This window comes from Bos grunniens, chromosome 19 (assembly GCF_055505025.1).
Source record: "Bos grunniens cultivar Pamir isolate PY7600 chromosome 19, Bosgru_T2T1.0, whole genome shotgun sequence".
NCBI classification, from domain to species: Eukaryota; Metazoa; Chordata; class Mammalia; order Artiodactyla; family Bovidae; genus Bos; species Bos grunniens.
This window is the reverse complement of record NC_141183.1, coordinates 45,140,351-45,161,598: the sequence shown is the minus strand read 5'-3', so window position 1 is coordinate 45,161,598 and position 21,248 is coordinate 45,140,351. Positions and strand designations below refer to the sequence as shown.

The following is a 21,248-nucleotide window of genomic DNA, read 5'->3' as shown; positions in this document are numbered from 1 at the left end:
CCTGGGAGTTGCTGCCTAGGGTTGGGGGAGGTACAGAGGGAGTGCAGGTGGCGGAGAAAAGGAAGCCTGTGGGGGTGCGTTGTTCTAACGATTGATTCTAGCTCCATTCACTTAATCGCATCTGGGGATGCAAGTGATATAACCATGGGGAGATGCTGGTACTCAGCCACCTCAGGAAAGCAGGTAGTGCATCTTAAGTGGCGTTCACATTAAAACATCAATTAAAAAGAAGAAAACAGGTGGGACTTGATAATACATAAAACCAATATTTTTCAGAAGTATAGGCATGCCTGGTGTTTGAAGAAGTGGGGTGTGTGGAGGGCTTCGCAGAGGTGTTGGTGTGGCCGCTGGCTGAGGAGGTAGGGTACGTGCAGGGGCAGTGGGCGGAGAAGGCAGCTGGTGTGGCTGAGAGACTGGTTACATTGAGCAAATAAATGAATAAATCGAGGCTAATCGCAGTCAAGTGTCTCACAGTTAGAGAGGTGATTTGCAAACATGGAAAGGGGGATGTCTAGAAAGAACCCTGAAAGGGCTGCATAGGAATAACCTCACTGACATATACATATTTATACACACATTAACACTTACGAATTTCGTGTATATGTATGTGTGCTAAGGCGCTTCAGTCATGTCCAACTCTTTGTGACCTTATGGACCGTAGCCCTCCACGCTCCTCTGTGCATGGGATTCTCCAGGCAAGAATACTGGAGTGGGTTGCCATGCCCTCCTCCAGGGGATCTTCCCAACCCAGGGATCGAACCCTCATCTCCTGCAGCTCCTGAACCGAAGGTGGATTCTTTACCACTGAGCTGCTGGGAAGCCTCTGTGTGTGTGTATGTGTGTGTGTGTATATATATGCAAACTTATTCACATACACAGTGATAGGTGTTTGTACATATACTTACATATGTGCATGAATTTCCTATTAAATAATTTGTAGAGGACCTAGAAGCAATTCTAGGTGTGGTGAACACACCAAGCTCCCAGCTCTTGGTTTCTTTCTTCTTTTTTAATAAAATTTTTATTTATCTACTTACGTATTTTTGGCTGTGCTGAGTCTTCATTGCTGCACACGGGCTTTCTGTAGTTGCCGTGTGCAGGCTTCTCCTTGCAGTGGCTTTTCTTTTTGTGGAGCGGGGGTCAGTAGTTGTGGTACACAGGCTTAGTTGCCCCACGACATGTGGGATCTTCCCAGACCCAGGGATCGAACTCGTGTTCCCTGCACTGGCAGGCAGTTTCTTAACTACCGGACCACCAGGGAAGTCCTGACCATATGGATATAGTTAAGTAAATTTAAAAAAATTAATAGGAGGGGAGGTCAGCTCTTTCTTTATTATAAAAGATTGTCAATTACTGACGGGAATAGGAAAAGTCCACATTAGGTACCCATCATGGTGATAGTGGAAAACCGAGGAGCCTGGCAGGCTACAGTCCATGGGGCAGCAAAGAGTCGGACACAACTTAGCAACCGAACAACAGCAGTGATGGTTGATTCAGGCTGGACTTGGCAACAATGCTGAGACCGGCAGGTGAATGTTTGAAGAATAGTTTGGGTGTGATGCTGGAATGTATCTCCAGAAAATACTTCCCAACTACAAAGGGAAAAACCTGGCAGACACCAATCTGAGCAGGTGTTCAAAATGAACCAGGGCCCAATAGGTTGGGGTCACGGGCCGCCTTAGGTGATAAAGCCTCGTCTCTGTGCTATTCCTGCCAAGAAGGCATAGCCTAAGTCTCATCGAGAGGAAACAACAGTCAGCCTCAGGTTGGGGATACCCTATAAAATGAAAGATCTACACTCTGTAAAAAACAAACAAACAGCTGTCAAAGAAAGACATGAAAGATGGGGAAAAAGAGAGGAAATGTTGCAGTTTGAGGGAGAATGGAGAGACATGACAACTAACGGCAAAGTGTATTCCTAGGTTGGATCCTGGACCAGGAAGGAAAAAGAGACAGCGGGATAGCTGGTGAAGGGTGAGTGGGGCAAAGGTTAGAGGGCGGTGCTGTGCCAGTGTTGATTTCTCAATTGGGAAGGTTGTGCTGGAGAGTATTCTTGTTTTTAGGATACTCGGGTGGTTCAGAGAAAGACTAAGGATTGCAGATATTGTATGTGTGTGAAGAAGCACTGTGTGGGGAATTCCCTGGTGGTCCAGTGGTTAGGACTCTGCGCTTTCACTGCCGAGAGTCTGGGTTCAGTTCCTGGTTGGGGGACTAAGATCCCACAAGCTGTGCGGTGTGGCCAAAAAAAAAAAAAAAGATTGTGTGCACACATGCAGGCAGTGAAGCAAGTGTAGAAAAATGGTGACACTGGAAACCTGAGTAAAAGGAATATGACAGTTTTTATTTTTCTTACAGATTTTCTGTAAGCCTGAAGTTATTTCAAAATAAATTATTTTTTAAAAGATAAACCCATTCATAACCCAACCAATCTACAGGGAACTGTGTAAAGTTTTAGAGCATTTCTTCCTGGTTTATGTGAACTTTTATGTAGTTAAAATAGTATTCTATATACAATATTATATCCTACTGTATCATTTAACATGGCAACATAAACATTCCCCTATGTGTTTATTATAAAGGCTCCATAAACCTTGTTTTTAATGGCTCCATAATGCCCATTGAGAGTTATATCGAAAATCACCATTCTAACTATTGTGGGACAGTATTCAGGTTATTTCCTTTTTAAAAAATTATAAATCATACTGCAATGACTATCTCTGACAATAAAGCATTTTACGTGTGTCTTAGGGTAGATTTCTAGAAAGGGAATTACAAAAGGATGTGAGTATCTTTCAACGATTGGTACAGTTGCTTTTCAGGAGCACATAGTCATATAATAATTCCCACCAGCCGTGAGTGAATGTTAGTCTCCACACACCCTCACCAGCCTTCTAAAATTCTTTGTTCTTTTCTCAGGTGGAGGGCAATGACACTGTCTCATTGTTTTTTCCTCTAATTTCTAGGAGATGTTGCGAATTATACTAGTGGTTTGTTCTTCACTGATGTCACCATGTTTTTCTTTGGCTCTTCTACACTGGATTCTTCTCCAAGGACTGGATCCAAGTGATCTTTGTATGTAGGGCAGGGCCCTCCTCCTAGGACCGCTGGTCCCTGAGGCACATGTCTGGCTCTTTCTGGAGCCATGTGACTCCAAGGTTGCTTGTGCGCCTGGCTCTTCTCCTCAGAGACTGTTTGAGGAGCCATGACTGTCTGGGTCAGCCCATGCCGTTTCCCAATTAGTCCTTCTGGTTCCTTCCAGCTCCCAGGCCTGTGGGCAACTCTCACCTTCATTAGCTATTTCCCCTCCTTTATCATTTTTGAAAATAAAAAATGGATTATTGATTTTTTTTCCCTCCTGATTATAAGAGCAATATAGAATCACTATAAAAGTTTAGGTGCTACAGAAAGGTGTAAAAAAGACCATGTCCTCCAGGCTCATAAACTCCAGAGCTATTTGGCATTAATATTTGGAATTTTTTTTTACAAATTTTTTTCTGTGTGTATAGGTATATATTAACTTTTGCAAAAGTGGTCTCACTTTTTTAACACTTGATTTTTTAAAAGAACCCTTTAAAAGCCTATTTTTAAAAGTTGGCAATAGATCTCAGATTTACATATACAATTTGCATTCAGTACTTTTTTGGGTAAAACAAACCTGGACAGAGCCAAGTATCTGTTAGTTTTCATGTTAAAAACAAATTTCTGTTTGTAATGGGCAACATTCCTGAACCATTCCAGAGATTTTACTTGGAAGTTGCGTGTGTACGTGTGTTTAAGAAAATGTGGTTTAACAAGTGCTTTCTTAAGCCTCAAAAACATGTTCTGAAAAAGTAAGAAAGTTGGGAAGAAAACTTCAGGTCATATATAGTCCATAAAACTTTTAGGGATCATGGGACTTCCTGGCAGTCCAGAGGTTTAGACTTCACCCTCCAATGCAGAGGGGTTGGGTTCGATCCCCAGTGGGAAAGCTAAGATCCCTTGTATCTTGCTGCTAAAGAACCAAAACATAAAACAGAGGCAATATTGTAAAAAATTCAATAAAGACTTAAAAAAACGGTTTAGGGATCAGCCTCCAAATACCACTGTGCCATGCTGCTTACCAATCCATTTACTTAACTAAGCACTTTGCATATGGCTTGAACTATGTTTTCCTTTGTAAAATTTTTTTTTTTTTTTTACTGTAATTGTAGGTTTTGATTAATCTTAACATGGCAACATAGTAGCAAATCATTAGTGGTAATAGGCTTTCAGTTTGTTTAAGATTATAAATTGTAATTAAAATGAAAACAGTATCTCCAGATGACAGATGGGTCCCCAGGTCACAAAATGTTTCTTAAAGTAAGCTTATGACACTCCAACCAGGGAACTGTAGCAACGAGGAGACTGTTGACAAAGGACAACCAGGGAACATTTATCTCAGTACAGGCTGGAATCTGTACTTAAGAAATTGGATGATTATATTTGAAGTAGTACAAATTGTAACCAGTAAGAATCCAGTATGAATGTTTTCTCAGAACTCAGAATAAAGTCAGTCAGATGAAGAAGAGTCAAGTATGGAATGGCCTCCTTCATTTAGGAAATTGTCCTAAAAGCCAGCACAAAGGTAGCAACTTCTGATCAAGAGATTATGGGTCATATCAGTTGTTAGCTTATAATGCTGATTTATAAAGGCATCAATGAGGATAAAAGTGCTGTGTGTTTAGGCTGGATCTCTAAAACATAAGAACTGAAATCCAAATTACCCTTACATAAATAAATACATTCATTTTTGGCACATATGTAAGCTGGGGAGTTTAGAGAAATTCAGGTAATAATTTGAATAAGCTCTTCTGAAAATTAGACAATGGAAAAAAACCTTTAAATAAAAAGATAATTTGAGAAAAGACATGTAGTATTTATTAAATGTCCCAAATCTCAAAATCCCTGAAATAGGATATAATGTTTACCAAAAGTTAAAGATTGATAGATGCTAGTGAAATATAAAATATTTTGTAAAATGGTGATAGTTTTTTTACCTCATTCGTTGTGTTGAGATATTTTATAATCTTTTCCTGAGTATGCTCCAGCAAAGCAGAGTTACCACATGGGAACTGGTCTGTTTATGGTGACTGGGACCACAGAGGCCAGCTCTATGATGGATGAGTGGCCATATTTTATAGTTAATTTCAGACGATCTGCCCAAACACACCTGAGAAAGGCATGCTTCATCTGATTTCCTGTCCCCCGTCTTTTCCAGTGTCTGTTTCTTGGCTGATTGTTGTCTTTTGAGTTTGTTTTGCTTGATAGCCTCCGATTATCTTCTTGTTGATTCCTTTTCACACTTGATTGGCGCAAACGAGGGCCCAGCCTGGGCTGTATCTTGCCTGTACGACTCCCCCTTAGATATCTTCAGCGTGGTTGCCCCCAGATTGCAGGTACAGTTTGGCGGCCACTACCACAGGTCACCAGAGGGCTTGGCCTCAGCTCGTGCTCAGCCTTCTTGGTGAGCTGATGGGGCCACTGGTCTCATTTTGTAGCTTGGGTGCATATGTGAGATTTTTTTTTTTTTCCCTCCATCCACTATTTGTGCAAAGTAATGAAAGGGAAGGGATTCCAACCAGGGGCTTTATGGTCCTCTGTTTTTCCTCAAGTTGATTTTCCTCCAATTACTATGGGAATGAAAATCATTATAGAAAACGAGAAAAGCAAAGGGGAAAAAAAATCCCCAAGGCACCCATGCCCTTCAACAGCTGCCAACAGTTCATCTCTGATGGCTAGGTCCTAGACCACAGAGAAAGTATACATCATTTACTGCTCATTTCCCTATTGTTGATATGTCATTAGTTCCATCTTTCTATACCGAGCTTTCTGTGCACAGAGGTTTTAATGGATTGTTTACTTATATATATTCTTAGAAGTGGAATTCTTAGAAGAGGATTCTTAGAATTACTGGGTTAAGGGTTTTGAGACCTTCAACAAAGTGCACTGTTTTGCTTTTGCATTTAAAGAAGACAGGCTTTATTTTTCAGAAGTGCAGCTACTAGGCAAAACAAGAGATGATGATGTGTTTTGAGCTGTTTGTGATTTTTAGAAGAGTGGACCATCAGTATGGAAAATCACAACCCAGATGGTGATGGTATTTATGGTATTTGAGTCAACAGCACATGTGCACCTGCCCATGTGTGTAGCTGTTGGTTCGTGGTATGATATACGCATGTATTGGATTTCCCTTGTGGCTCTGCTGGTGAAGAATCCGCCTGCAATGCCAGGCAGTCCCTGGGTTGGGAAGATCCCCTGGAGAAGGGAAAGGCTACCCACTCCAGTATTCTGGCCTGGAGAATTCCATGGACTGTATAGTCCATGGGGTCCCAAAGAGTCGGACATGACTGATGAATTTCACTCACACACATACACATGTATTAAACACACACACAATAGTTGAATTTAGTTTGCTTGTATTTAGAATGTTAAATGTTAGGTTGAATCATATGAAATTCCGTTTTCATAGGTCAAAAGCAGTTCCATTATCAGCAGTTTCACATGGTTCAACTGAATATTTAATATTGTCCAACTTTCTTTTTAAATCAATTTTGCTTATTTATTCATTTTTGGCCCCACAGTGCAGCATGTGGGATCTTAGTCCCCCAACTAGGGATCAAACCCATGCCCTCTGCAGTGGAAGCACAAGGTCTTAGCCACTTTACCTCCTGGGAAGTCCTCAAATATTGTCCAGCTTCTTAATCCAAACTTATTTCTTCTTAGTCTTTGCAAACATCTCCCTACCACATGCCCAAGCACTCGCGTGTTGAAGTGTTATTTTATTGCACTCCTTTTATTTTGCATTTAAATTGCAGGTCGAATATCAAGTCTTTTCCGTTTCTGTGTAAATGGATCATTTTTATCACTGAGTTTCATTTAAGAAAGGCAAAGGAGACGTTGAGAATGTTTATGAAAAGGGATTATCGGGTCTGATAAGGCTGAGAAATACCAAGGCTGAGGTGTTTGCCTTCTGCAGACAGGATCCATAACTTCGTATTCTGTCCAAGTGTGCTGCTTGGAAAAGTATCCACGCTGTAGTTATCATGTTATCTTACAACTGGCAAGTCAGTCTCCCCACTGAGTTCCTCAATGGTGTCTTAAAAACAGGAGAGGAAAGCCAGCATTGAAAGGGTCTACCCACCACGTGCTTGTAGTAAGAGACATTATTTCCTCTGATGCTCACAGTAAGTCCATGAGGAATTAGGACTGGCCACGGTGTGCAGATGAGGAAATTAAAGTGTTAAATAGTAAAGATTCTCACCTACGATGGTCTGTCAGAGAGCAGGCATTTGAACTCAGTTCCATGGAATTCGAAGGCAACATTGCCAGAATGAAATACAGGACGTTCAGGCAAGTTTGAATTTCAGATGAATAGTGACTTTTTTTGTTTGTTCTCAAATGTATTTATTAAAATTTTTTTCTTTTTTAAAATCAGTGTATTTTTGGCTGTGCTGGGTCTTCGTTGCTGTGAGTGGGCTTTCTCTAGTTTCAGAGAGCGGGGGCTACCCTCTAGCTGCGGTGCTGGGACTTCTCACTGTGGTGGCTCCTCTTGTTTGTGGCCCTCGGGCTTGGTTGCTTTGAGGCATGTGGGATCTTCCCGGGCCAGGCATCAGATCTGTGTCCCCTGCATTGGCTGGTGGATTCTTAATCACCAGGGAAGTCCTGTATTTATTTAGATTTACAAAAGGTTTTTTAAATCTGAATTGTTTTTAAAGTATAGTTGATTTACAATGTTGTGTTAATTTTTTCTGTACAGCAAAGTGACTCAGTTATACACATCTGTATCTTCTTTTTCATATTCTTTTCCATTATGATTTATCGCAGGATATAACAGTGACTCTTAATGTTACAGAAACATGCTCCAAACGTTGCTCGGGGCAGACTTATACTAAAATAGGACTTGTTTCTCCTAAGTTTCAAAATCAACTGGTGTCTTGCATTCTTTTTAAGTCTGGCAACCCTACTCTTTCCCCCTCTGCCACTTCCCTTGCTTTTCTTACTCACAGCGTTGCTCCCTAGATTTTTATTCCAAAAATGTCTTTCGGGTCCCAGAGTGAGTCACCAGAGAGGCAGCGAGAAGTAAGAGAGAGCCTTTCACAGGAGCGATGAGGCCCTGGGCCCGGTCCCGACCGTGGGAAAGATACACCTTCTGGAACAAGTTTTCTCATCTGTGAACTGGAGAGTTGAACCGCACCATCTCAAGGGTCAGGGAATGTTTACTGGGTTCTGAGCACGTGCCGGGCACTGTTCTGGGCTCTGGGGCACCATCAACAAACAAAACCGACAAGGTTCGCTGTCCTCAGAGAGCTAGCATTCTAACGGGGGAGAGACAGACAAACAGGTAGCAATGCCCGCTACCCTCAGCTCAGGGGCTGTGGGTCAGGCCCGCTGCTGGGGACTTCACACACAGGCTCCCCTGGTGTCCCTTTGTGCCCACCCGATCCAGGGCAGGGCCTCCCAGGTGGCGCTAGTGGTAAAGAACCCGCCTGTCAATGCAGGAGACACAGGAGACCTGGGTTCGATCCCTGGGTTGGGAAGATCCCCTGGAGGCAAGTATGGCAACCCACTCCAGCCAGTATTCTCGCCTGGAGAATCCTGTGGACAGGGGAGCCTGGTGGACTATAGTTCATAGGGTCACAAAGAGTCAGACACGACAAATGACTTAGCATGCACGCACATCCAAGGAATGTGGCATGTTGCTGGCACACAATGGCAGCAGGGCTGGGCTCAGGTTTTGTGAGCCTGAGGACCCTCTTTAAGAAAAGTGTATAACATTACCAGACCCTTCTCAGGATCCTGGAAAGAGCCTGTGCAGGAGGGGCTGTGAAACTGAAGCCTCAATAGCGTCCCCATAAATATGGCTCTGGGCTCAGTTGGTGATTTTTTTTTTAAATTTTATTTATTTGGCTGTGCTGGGTCTTAGTTATGGCGTGTGGGATCTTTAGTTTGTGGCATGTAAACTCTGAGTTCTGACATGTGAGATCTAGTTCCCTGACCAGGGATTGAACCGGAGCCCTCTGCTTTGGGATCGCGGGGTTTTAGCCAAATGCTGGACCACCAGGGAAGTCCCTCAGTCAGTGATTGCTGAATGAACAACTATTTTGTCAGGTAGCCTGCCCGTTTATGACTGTGGATACTGAGGTGCAGAGAAGGGCGAGGATTTACTCAAGTTCATAGAGCCCGTGAGTGGCAGCACTGATGGTGACATGGTTCAGCAGGGAGAGAGTGTGGAACGCTCCCAGTCTTTGGATCAAGGAAGACCTGGATTTGAACCTGACCCATGTGCGGCCTTGCTGGGTAACTTTGACCAAGTGTTTTAACCTCTCTGTGCCTTTGTATCCTCATCAGTGAAATGGAGAAAGCAATACTGCTCCTATAGGGTAGCTGGAGATGAACAGTTAATGCTCATTTTGGGGAAGGATCGTTCCCTGCTGCAGGGAAGGCCTGGGTCTCCCCTAGTGCCCTTGGCTGCCTTGGGTCTTTGGAATCCACACTGAGGACCAGTGGGGTGGGGGTGGGACTGCCACAGGCGGCCAAGAAGCGCATTTTTGGAATGACTCATCTTTGACCTCCTTCCTGGAGGGTTCAGCCTAATGGGCTTCTCTCCAGGAGCCCCTGTCCGTGTGGGCAGAGGGGAAGCACAGGAAAAGCCAGAGGTTCCTGCTAATACTGGCCGTGTCCAATCCGGATATTTAGAGAAAAATCCAGGACAAATACACAGCAACAGTTTGAGTCACACACAGGAGGGGAACTGGATGGCCAAGGAAGGGAAAACTACCATTGGTGAGGCCCCTACCCTGTGCTAGGGTTTTATGTATATTTCCTAACAGTTACCAAAAATGTATATATATGTATATATTTTAAAAAAAACCACCTTCTTGTGTGGACTGTGCTCCGCGTATTACCTGTATTAACACATTAAAACCTTACAACAGCCCATTAAAGTAGTGTCTACTCCCATTTTTTTTGATGAAGAAAACTGAGCCATAGAGAATCAAGGAACTTATTCTAGTTCATATATACCTGATAAATGGTGGGGAAGCAGGATTTAAACCCAGGTGGTTTGGCTCCACAGTTCACATGTGGTGGCCCTTATAATGCAGGTATGACATGCGCCTTTGACAGGTGAGAAAGCTGAGGCTCGTACGAGTTCAAGCCAAGATCACACAGTAAGTGTGTGGTTAATCACTCAGTCATGTCCAGTTCTTTGTGGCCCCGTGGACTGTAGCCCACCAGGCTCCTCTGTCCATGGGATTTTTCAGGCAAGAATATTGGAGTGGATTGCCATTTCTTCCTCCAGGGAATCTTCCCAACCCAGGAATTGAACCTGTGTCTTCTGTGTCTCCTGCACTGCAGGCAGCTTCTTTACCCACTGAGCCGCTGGGAAAGCCCCCACAGAGTAAGTAGCAGAGTTTGATTTCAAACCCAGGGCTCCAGACTCCAGTCAGTTCAGTCACTCAGTTGTGTCCAACTCTTTGCGACCCTATGGACTACAGCATACCAGGCTTCCCTGTCCATCACCAACTGCTAAAGCAAGCTCATGTCCATCTCATTGGTGATGCCATCCACCCATCTCATCCTCTGTCATCCCCTTCTCCTCCTGCCTTCAATCTTTACCAGCATCAGGGTCTTTTCCAGTGAATAAGTTCTTTCCAAAGGGTGTCCAAAGTATTGGAGTTTCAGCTTCAGCATCAGTCCTTCCAAAGAAATCCCAGGGCTGATCTCCTTCAGAATGGACTGGTTGGATCGCCTTGCCGTCCAAGGAAACTTACTGTTTATTTTATATATAATAATGTATATCTGTTATCCCAAATTCCCAATGTATCCCTCCCCCACCCCCTTCCTCCTTTGGTAACCGTAAATTTGTTTTCTGCGTCTGTGAGTCCATTTCTATTTTGTAAATATGTTCATTTCTATCATTTTTTTTCAATTCCACATATAAGTGATACCATTTGATATTTGTCTTTCTCTGGCTTATTTCACTTAGTATGATAATCCCTAGGTCCATCCATGTGGCTGCAACTGACATCAGTTCATTGTTTTTTTATGGTTTAGTAGTATTCTATTGTGTGTATATTTGTATTTGTTCCACATCTTCTTTATCCAGTTATCTATCGATGGACATTAGGTTCCTTCTATGTCTTGGATGCCGCTCCTTCTTACACACACACACACACACACACACACGTACACAGTCTGTACCATCTGAGCTTCATCTAGGAAGTCTTCTCGTGTTATTTCGTCTTGATCTGGTGCAGCTTTGGGAAGCTTTGACATATCACTAGTGACTGAGACCTGCCTCTCTCTCCAGGCCCCTCCTTGCCAGGAAGTGAAAGTGAAAGTGTTAGTCACTGAGTCGTGTCTGACTCTTTGCGACCCCATGGACTGTATGTAGCCCACCAGGCTCCTCTGTCCATGGAATTCTCCAGGTAAGAATATTGGAGTGGGGTAGCCATTCCCTACTCCAGTACTCCTGCCTGGAAAATCCCATGGACAGAGGAGCCTGGTAGGCTGCAGTCTGTGGGGTCGCAAAGAGTCGGACACGACTAAGCAACTTCACTTTTACTTTTCACTTTCATGCATTGGAGAAGGAAATGGCAACCCACTCCAGTGTTCTTGCCTGGAGAATCCCAGGGACAGAGGAGCCTGGTTGGCTGCTGCCGTCTCTGGGGTCGCACAGAGTCGGACATGACTGAAGCGACTTAGCAGCAGTAGCAGCAGCCATTCCCTTCTCCAAGGCATCTTCCCAACCCAGGGATTAAACCCGGGGCTCCTTCATTGCAGGCAGATTCTTTACCATCTGAGCCACCAGGGAAGCTCCTCCTTGCCAGAGCTGGTCAGCTACTCTAGGATCTGGAGGCTTTCTGGTTGGGACTGGTATCTGAACAGCCACAGGCCCCGCAGAGACCCCTCTCTGACATTGGGGGAAGCAGGACTTTTCGTCTGACCCCGGGTGCTTATCGATCTGACTCAGGACAGGCTGTGGACCTCAGGGCATCTCTGAGCAGAGCTGCTCACACCTGACAAGATCACTCAGCAGCCGTCTCCCCTACTCACCAGTTAGACTCAAAGGTGATTCTTCCAGGAGACTGATGTCTGGGAAGAAACTTGACCTTGGGAGTCAGCTACCTCAAGTTGAATCCCTACTCCGTCTCTTCCTTATGTCACCCCTTGGTGAGCTACTCAGTCTCCCTGAGCCTCAGTTTCCACCTCTATCAAATGGGAATATCAACAGTCCCCACCTCAGTGGACTGCTGGGCACACACGTCGATGACGCCTGTGCAGCTCTCGGCCCCGTGGAAAGGCCACGGTTACCCTCTTTGTTGACATCTCAGAAAGCTGACAGGGACTGCTGGAGGCCAACGGCCCGAGTCCTGTTCACTGCTCTCTGTCTTTCTGCCCCTCTCATCCTGTGTCCGGTCTTTCCAGCTCTGAAATGGCTCTTCCAGATATTTGAATGAGAAATAAAATGTCTTCTGGGAAATCAGCAAAAGGATGGCCTTTGGAACCCTCCTAGTGTTGCAGCGGTCCTTTCAAGCTTGACCCAAGAATAACAGCTACTCTGTGGAGGCTTTACGGGCTTCTGAGGTGGCGCTAGTGGTAAAGAACCTACCTGCAGATGCCGGAGACACTGGAGATGTGGATTCAACCTCTGGGTTGGGGAGATTGCCTGGAGGAAGGCATGGCAACTCACTCCAGCATTCTTGCGTGGAGAATCCCATGGACAGAGGAGCCTGGTGGGCTGCGGTCCATGGGGTTGCAAAGCGTCGGACAGGACTGAAGGGACTTAGAACACAAGTCCCTGGAGGCTTGACAGGCCTCTCTGGGCCTCTGGATGACACCCCTGCTGCTCTTCAGGTGTTTTCCAGCTTCTGATGTTTGCTCAAGCCTGGCCTCTGTGTGCGTCTGTGTGTATGTGAGAGAGAGAGAGAGAGAGCGCGCGTGCGTGCGGGGGCGGGGGGGAGTGGTTTGCCCATCTATCTGTTTGAAGCTTCCATTTTGATCCGTGAGGAAGGGCGGAATCTCTCTTGCAAGTTTTTTTTTTTTTTAGGTCTTTATTGAACTTGTTCCAACATTGCTTCTGTTCTATGTTTTGGTCTCTTGAGGCACATGGAAGTTTAGCTTGCTGGCCAAGGATTGATCCCATGCCCCCTGCATTGGAAGGCGATGTCCCAGCCACTGGACCCCCCCAGGGAAGTCCCTTTGGAAGGTATTTTAAGTGTAATGAATTTACTGGGAAAGCCTGAGGAGGAGGAGGGTGGTGAATGGAGGAGGGTTGTGAATGGAAGAGGGTTAACAGTCCAGACAGACCAGCTCTGGCTCCGCAGACGTGAGCATGCGCGCACATCACCTGACGCAGGCGGTCTGGGGCGGGGCCTGAGGCTGTCCGCTTCTGACCCGTGGTACCAGTGCGGCCAGTCTGGGGTCCATTCGGTAAGTAGCCTCGCTAGACCTGCTTGTGTTTTCTAAGTTCTGTGGCCCCTGCGGTTTTCCACAGGCCGCTTGCCTCTGCTTTGGGCCCAGTCTCACACCACACCCTGGCTTCTTTTTCCAAATTTCATTCCTCAGCCTTTTCCTCATGCTGTGCAGCCCAGTTCAGGTTTCTCTAGCAACTAGATCCAAAGCCTGCCCCTGGCCCTCAGCTGGGTTTCCAAATTCAATTACTTTCTGAGAAATAAGGCTTTTTAATTGAACAATAATAAGAGCACTATTCACCCATTACAGGAAACTTGGAAATTGCTGAAAAGTAGATGGGAGCAAATGAAAAGTTATCCAGGATCCTGTAACCCTAAAAGAATTATTGATGAGATTAAAAAAAAAAACACACAACAGTTTTTTTGGCTGTGCTGAGTCTTTGTTGCAGCACACGCAGGCTTCTCTCGTTGCAGGGTATGGGCTTAGTTTGCTGGGTCATGTAGGATCTTAGTTCCCTGACCATGGAGTGAACCCATGTCCCCTGCTTTGGAAGGCAGATTCTTCTCACTGGACCACCAGGGAAATCCCTTACCCATTTTCAAAACTGAAGTATAGTTAATTTACAATGTTATGTTCGTTTCAGGTATACAGCACAGGGATACATTTATGTACAGGAAATCCCTTACATACGAACGAGTTCCATTCTGAGAGTGTGTTCGTATGTCCAATTTGTTCATAAGCCCAACAGAGTTATCCTAGGTACCAATGAGCACAATTGACTATATAGCACAGTACTGTCATAGGTTTATAATACTTTTCATACAAATAATACATTAAAAACAACCCCCCAAAATAAACATTTTAAATCTTACAGAACAGTGCCTTGAAAAGTACAGTGGTACAGTATAATAGCCAGCATACAGGGGCTGGCATCGAGTGAATGCTCAAGAAGAGTTACTGACTGGAGGTGGGAGATGGTAGAGCTGAAGGACCGTCAGCAATAGGAGACGGAGGGCAAGCTGCAGTGTCATTCATGCCTGACATCGATGGAAAGCATGTTCGTCTCTTTGAAAGCTCACAACTTGAAGGTTCTTGTAGGGAACTTATTGTGTATGTATTGAATATATTCTTTTTCGGTTCTTTTCCATTATAGGTGATTGCAAGGTGTGGACTATAGTTCCCTGAGCTGTATACTGATGCGGCTTTGCTTTGTTCTTTTCAGTTCCTTTTTTCCTTCTTCATCTCTATATTTTAAATTTTAATTGAAATAATACAAAAGAAACAGATTTAGGTATTGCTAAAGCCTGCTTTTCTGTTTTATGACTAGTTCTTTGAAAACACACAAAAATGACTCCATATACCGTTGTTGTTCAGTCACTCAGTCATGTCTGACTCTTTGTGACCCCACGGACTTCCTGTCCTTCACTGTCTCCCAGAGTTTGCTCAAACTCATGTCTATTGAGTCAGTGATGCTATCCAACCATCTCGTCCTCTGTCACCCCCATCTCCTCCTGCCCTCAATCTTTCCCAGCATCAAGGTCTCTTTCCAATGAGTTGGCTGTTCACATCAGGTGGCCAAAGTATTGGAGTTTCAGCTTCAGTCCTTTCAATGAATACTCAGTGTTGATTTCCTTAAGGATTGACTAGTTTGATCTCCTTGCTGTTCAAGGGACTCTCAAGAGTCTTCTCCAGCACCACAATTTGAAAGCATCAATTCTTCCACACTCAGCCTTCTTGATGGCCCAACACTCACATCTGTATATGATCATTGGAAAAACCACGGCTCTGACTAGATGGACCTTTGTCAGCAAAGTGATATCTCTGCTTTTTAATACGCCGTCAAGGTTTGTCGCAGCTTTCCTTCCAAGGAGCAAGCATCTTTTCATTTCATGGCTGCAGTCACTGTCTACAGTGATTTTTGGAGCCTGGGAAAATAGATACTGATAATTGCTATTGCTTATTGAGTCCTTAAGACGTAAGGGTATGAGGTAAATGCCTGCTCATCGTCTCAGGTAAATAATCCATCATTTGTTTAACTGGTCTTCTGTAAATAACACTGTGATGAACATCTCTGTGCATACATTTTAATCTAGCTTTCTGATTAGTTCTTTAGACCAGGAGTTGGCAGACTTTTGGTAAAGGGCAGATAATAAACATTTTAAGTTTGGTGGGCCATAAAATCTCTGCCATAACAACTCAGCTCCCCATGGTAGCACAAAAGCAGCCATTAGCTACAAACTAATGAGTGTGGATGTGTTCAAATACAATTTTACTTATAAAAACAGGTGGCTGATTGGATTTGACCCACGGGCCATAGGTTGCCAACCCTGCTTTAGACTAACCAGTCAAGGATGGGCGCATTTTTTTTTCAGTAAAAGGCAGATAGAAAATAGATTTAGCTGTACCCACTGCGGCCTCTGTTGTTTGCTGTTTTTTCTGTCCTTCCCCTCCCCCCATTTTTTCCTTCTTCTCCTTCCTCTTTTTTTCTTCTTTCCGTTTCCTCATTCTTCTTCCGACCTTTTAAGAATGTAAAAACCATTCTTAGCTTGTAGACCATACAAAAACAGACCTTTGCCGACCTCTGGATTAGACAAATGAACGTTGAATTCCTGATTTCAGACAGTATGAACATCGAACCATCTCTTGATGAATGTGGCCTGGTTGCTTTCCAGAATGGTGGCAGTTCCAATCTAAACACCCCCGCTGGCTGTGCAGGAACATCTTCATCCTATTCTACCCTCACCTTATCAAGAAGTTTCTCTTATTCAATCTTTGCTAACTCAATGGATCAGTCTATTTCATACTAATTCACAGTTGCTTTGATTACTAAGAAGCTGAGCATTTTTCCTCTTAATTATCCATTTGTAGTTCCCATTCTGTAAAATTTTTTGTGTGTTTTTTGTCTTTTTATTTAGGATTTTATTGTTTTCCTTTATAGTTTTCGCATTTTGTCTTTTTGACAAAGAGAGGATTTGGAGAGTTGTCCTGTTTGTTGCAATGATTCTCCCCAGTGTTTTCTTTTGGTTGTCTTTTGATTTTAATGGTATTTATGATTATTTCCAAGCCTTTTAATTGTATTTGTGATTATTTTGATGGCTAGAAGTGCTTAATTTTTATTTATGTTTTCCTTTGTGAGTTGCATTTCCTCTTTGAAACTCTCTTTTGATTTTCTGAATGTCAGCCACCCGACTTTCCCCTCAGCCTCCTGATATCCCATGCAGTTCAGGAATGCTGTGAAGAAATGTGTCAGTTGTAAATGCTTTCAGCCGAGTCTCAGAAAAGCTGATAAACAGTGGTTTAAGCCAGGGGTGCTCGAACTGTAGCACACATCAGAATCACCAAGGGGCTTCGTAAAACTCAGATTGCAGGGCCCTCCTGTAGAGTTTCAGGTTCTTATAGGTCTGGTTGGGGCCTGAGAATGTGCCTTTGTAACATATTCCCATATGGTGCTGGTGCTGCGGGCCTGGGAACATACTTTGAGAACCACTGGCTTAAACACTTGAGATTCAGTTCCCTCACAGAACAAAGAGTTCAGGAGAGGGTGGTCCCAGGGCTGGTGTAATAGCTCCATTGATACCAGGTTCTAGACCATGGCTTTACTTTCTATTGGCTGTTTCCTCAGGGTTGCAAGACGGCTGCCATAGCTCTGGGCCTTTCCTACTTAAACCAGCATTCCAAACATGAAGAAGGGGGAACATGGGAAAAGAAAACCAAACTTTTCCTTTTGGCAGTGTTTGGTACATTGGCACTTTGACCAAAGCTTATAGGTAAATATTTAGTAAGAAGAGAAGGTAGATTTGGGGTAGGAGAGAGTCTCTGTTTTAAATGCTTTCTTGCACTGAGTGGCAAACCACATAGTTCAAGTCCTTGGAGGCTTCCCTGGTGGCTTAGTGATAAAGATCCACCTCCCAATGCAGGAGATGTGGGTTCAGTCCCTGGGTTGGGAAGATCCCCTGGAGGAGGGCATAGCAGCCCACTCCAGTGTTCTTGCCTGGAGGCTCCCACAGACAGAGGAGCCTGGCGGGCTACAGTGCACAGGGTCACAAGGAGCTGGACACAACTGAGCGTGCACACAGCTGTCCTGTCAGGCCCTCGGACCCTCAGCTGCAGCACCAGCTCTGTCTTGATGTCTTTAAGGACCCAGAGTCAGGTCAGCTTGGCCTCCAAACTGGTTTCTGATATTTTCATCACTGAAGTCATTGGACTTCTGCCTGGTTTCTGATACAAAGACTGAACTGGCCCCTTCTTCTGGTATTTGGATGCTTTCTTGCCTGAATTCTTTGCTAAATAATTGGCCTAGCTCTTTCTAAGTTGGGAATCCTGCTTGCTTCTGCCAGTTCTTCTCCTAATCAGGAGTCCTAGCCCCAGACCCCAGTCTGGTGCTGTGGAGCCTTCTACCTGTTGACAGGCCTGCTAAGTACCACCTGCCTGGATTCCTGGAGACACCGCTCAGTCTGGCTCTCAAAGCTCCTGAGAGCAGGAGCCTCCAAAGGCTTGCTTGGATTGATTAGCTGCTGCACTTTGCCTATTGATCCAGCTTTCTCTTATCATCTGTAACCGATGTTGGAATTATTCCCAGTCTTCCTTGGAGGCCAGGGCTTGCTCTACCAGCACCATCAAGAGTGGAAACTGGGAGTAGGAACTTCCTACCTTCTGCTGTGCTGGGCTTAGTCACTCAGTCATGTCCAACTCTTTGCAACCCCATGGACTGTAGCCCTCCAGGCTCTTCTGTCCATGGGGATTCTGCAGGCAAGAATACTGGAGTTGGTTGCCATACTCACCTCCAGGGGATCTTTCTAACCCAGGTCTCCTGCATTGCAGGTGGATTCTTTATTATCTGAGCCACCAGGGATGCCCAAGAATACTGGAGTGGGTAGCCTATCCTTTCTCCAGGGGAATCTTCTCAACCCAGGTATCAAACCGGGGTCTCCTGCATTGCAGGTGGATTTGTTACCACCTGAGCTAGTAGGAGATACCAAAGGCTCAAGAGGAGTGGGCTAAGGCAGGATCTGTCAGAAAGTGTCATGGTCCCAGTGGAGGGGAGAATGAGGTAATCCTAACTCCATGGGAGGCAAAGGTGGATTATCTATTAGGACCCAACCTGGTTTAAACAAGTTAATTGGGAAGTCCAGGGGTAAACCTGGCTTTAAGAATGGCTCATTGCTTGGTTTCAAATGGTATCACTAGGATCCAGTCATGCCCATCTTCCCGTTTAGTTTCTTCTTTATTCACTTCTTTCTTCAACTGGCCCTGACCTCATGTCACAGGATGGCTGCTAGCAGTGGTGCGGACCGCATCCTTCCTGCTTTCTTTCCAGAGGAGAAAGAGAAAATCAAAACTCCCAGAACTAAGCTTCCTGATCTGGGTCACTGTCACAGGAAAATGTGATGTATAGATTCATTAAGTGTTGAGTCAGAGGATTCAACCCTAGGTTTGGGGATAGAATCAATCCCACCCAAAACCACATGGCTGAAAATGGGGGCAAGAGTGCTCTCAAAGGACATTCAGGCACACTAAAGTGGGAGAAGGAGGAAATGGATGTGCGGAAGGAAGGAAGGAAGTGAAAGTTGCCCAGTCGTGTCTGACTCTTTGCGACCCCATGGACTATACAGTCCCTGGAATTCTCCAGGCCAGAATACTGGAGTGGGTAGTCTTTCCCTTCTCCAGGGGATCTTCCCAGCCCAGGGATCAAATCCAGGTCTCCCGCACTGCAGGCAGGTTCTTTACCAGTTGAGCCACAGGGAAGCCCGGATGTGGGGAGGTAACCTATAGATATTCATTCTAATTGGAAGTTGAACTTGTGTGGTGGTAGCTGAAGACTTCAGATGATGACAGGATCTTAAAGCATGCAGGGGTTAAGGGATGGGGAGGAAAGGTGTTTGATTGACTTCCAGGGATGGGGTGTGTGATTGGGTCAGGTTGCTTAAAGGGCCAGGAACAGGTGGGCACCTGGTTATAGTCCTCTCCTCTCCTCTGTGTGCTCCAGCTTCATCTGTAGGTCCAGATCAGGTCAACAAGCTCTACATCTCAGCACCTTCCACACTGCCCATCCAGCTACAGTTAACTCATCCAGGCCTGGGATGAGCTGGATGTCTTCCTACTCAAAGGACACATGATTCAGTCCAACAGTATGCTTATTCTTTTGGCAACAAAAAGTGCCATGTAGAACGTTCATTGCCATTCTGGACACCGCCTCCTTCAAAAGCCCTTTGGGTTTACTGCCCTTGTTTTTCTCTGTAGCTCAGATGTAATTTGTCAGCCCCATGTAATGTATTTCATCTTGAGTGGAGTCTCAGGAAAAATAAGTTTGTGACCACAGATGCATTTGAATGCCTTCTGTCATCAGAGGACGAAATTAATGTCGAGCTAGTATTTTGCCCACAGGGGACCAAATTGAAGCTCCAAGTCACAAATCAGTTTTTTTCCCTCAGGTGTCTGCTGATCCATACTCTGCTGCCTTCATGGTCTTGTTGCCTTTTTTTGGTCCCTAATTATCATAGTCACCACTGTGTTTAGTCTTGGAAGCCTCCTAAATCCTTTTGGAATCAATCAGAGAGATTTCAAGGGAAGTAAATAAATACCATGTGATTTGTTTTCCCTCATGTATTGGTTTTCTCAGCAGGGAAGGGAAAAATGTATAATTCAGATGTAAACTTTGTCTGATTAAGATCAAATGAGATTCTCTTATTCTTTTATTTTCTTTCTGTTAACCCTTCTGCCTGCTTCTTCCCTCTGTCCCCTCCTTCCATTGTGAAAGAGTGTTTGATCCTTTGACTGAAGGGGAAGGAGAAATGTTGGGAGCTCAGAAGTGCCTGGCGGAACATGCCTGCTTCTCAGCTTCCTCTGGGGTGGAAATTCATTTAAAACTTGCAGTTTCCAAAGTGGTTGCCAAAGCCACAACATGGTGAAGGGGGAGGGGCCCTTAGCATCTCCCAAGGACAGGCTGGAGCAACGCGGTGGGGGTGCGGAGTGGGCACGCCTTGCAGAGACCATCTTTCTGAAAATGTCCCCAAGGTGTAACAGGGAGTTTCTGTCTGAACTGATGAGTCCGGATCCTCCGACTGCAGTCTTGTGGGGTGGGTCTCGGCTTCCACCCTGTCACTGTCTCTACTGAAACCCACAGAAGTTTCCTATTTCCTTCTTCACTAAACTCAGCCTCCTCTTCCTGACTTGTAAAACTCTCCATAAGCTGGGTGCATTCTATCAAGAATATACCTTCATCTGTATCACCATCCAGCCCGACTGTAGGCTTTAGTACTCTTACCTCCCAAGACACACAGAGTTTATATCTTCGAACTGGGGCAGAAGACCTGAACTTGAGTCCTCAGTCTACTTCTTACCGCTCGGTTGTCTTGGGAAAGTCATGAAACCACTCTGAACCTCAGGTTCTCTTCAGGACATGGAACCGGTGAATATCTACTGAGTTCAGGAAACTCTGCATCCATGTCCATCCATTACTATCTCTCTGGTAGCTATGCCCTAATTTTCCCCTCGAAACATCTCTGTCCCGCTTTTGGTCTGTGAACTTCTGGGTGGAGTTAGTTCTGCTCCCAGCATCAGGAGTAGAACCCATGATTCAACCCAAAGCTGAGCAGTGTATCACAATGCCCCCTGATTGCCTCGTGGGTGGATGGTGGGCAGGTGACCTAAGCTGGTCCAACCAGAGTGAATTGCTGCACTTCTGCTGGGACACTTGCTCTTTTTGGCTGAATTTGGGTCTGGAAGGATGTGGTTGCAGCAGCCTGAGCTGGAGAATCAAGCCTGAAACTACCCTGAAGTTGTAGAGCTGAGCTGAGCAGGGGGTGGGGGGAAAG

The 21,248-nt window shown here is 45.0% G+C and overlaps 1 long non-coding RNA gene across 6 annotated transcripts in view; it reads left to right on the top strand.

Moving 5' to 3' along the window:
- The window catches only part of LOC147352499 (uncharacterized), a 116,927-nt gene that overhangs the window by 3,486 nt on the left and 92,193 nt on the right, over window positions 1–21,248 (top strand). For 3 of the 6 annotated variants that reach the window (XR_015148222.1, XR_015148221.1, XR_015148224.1), the window contains exon 2: window positions 13,125–13,228. The exons of 1 other annotated variant lie outside the window; for it this stretch is intronic. This is a non-coding gene — a long non-coding RNA (uncharacterized LOC147352499). Of the gene's footprint in view, window positions 1–13,124; window positions 13,229–14,308; window positions 14,727–21,248 lie in introns of those variants that run through there. 2 more of the 6 variants (XR_015148225.1, XR_015148223.1) reach the window with 2 other exon arrangements.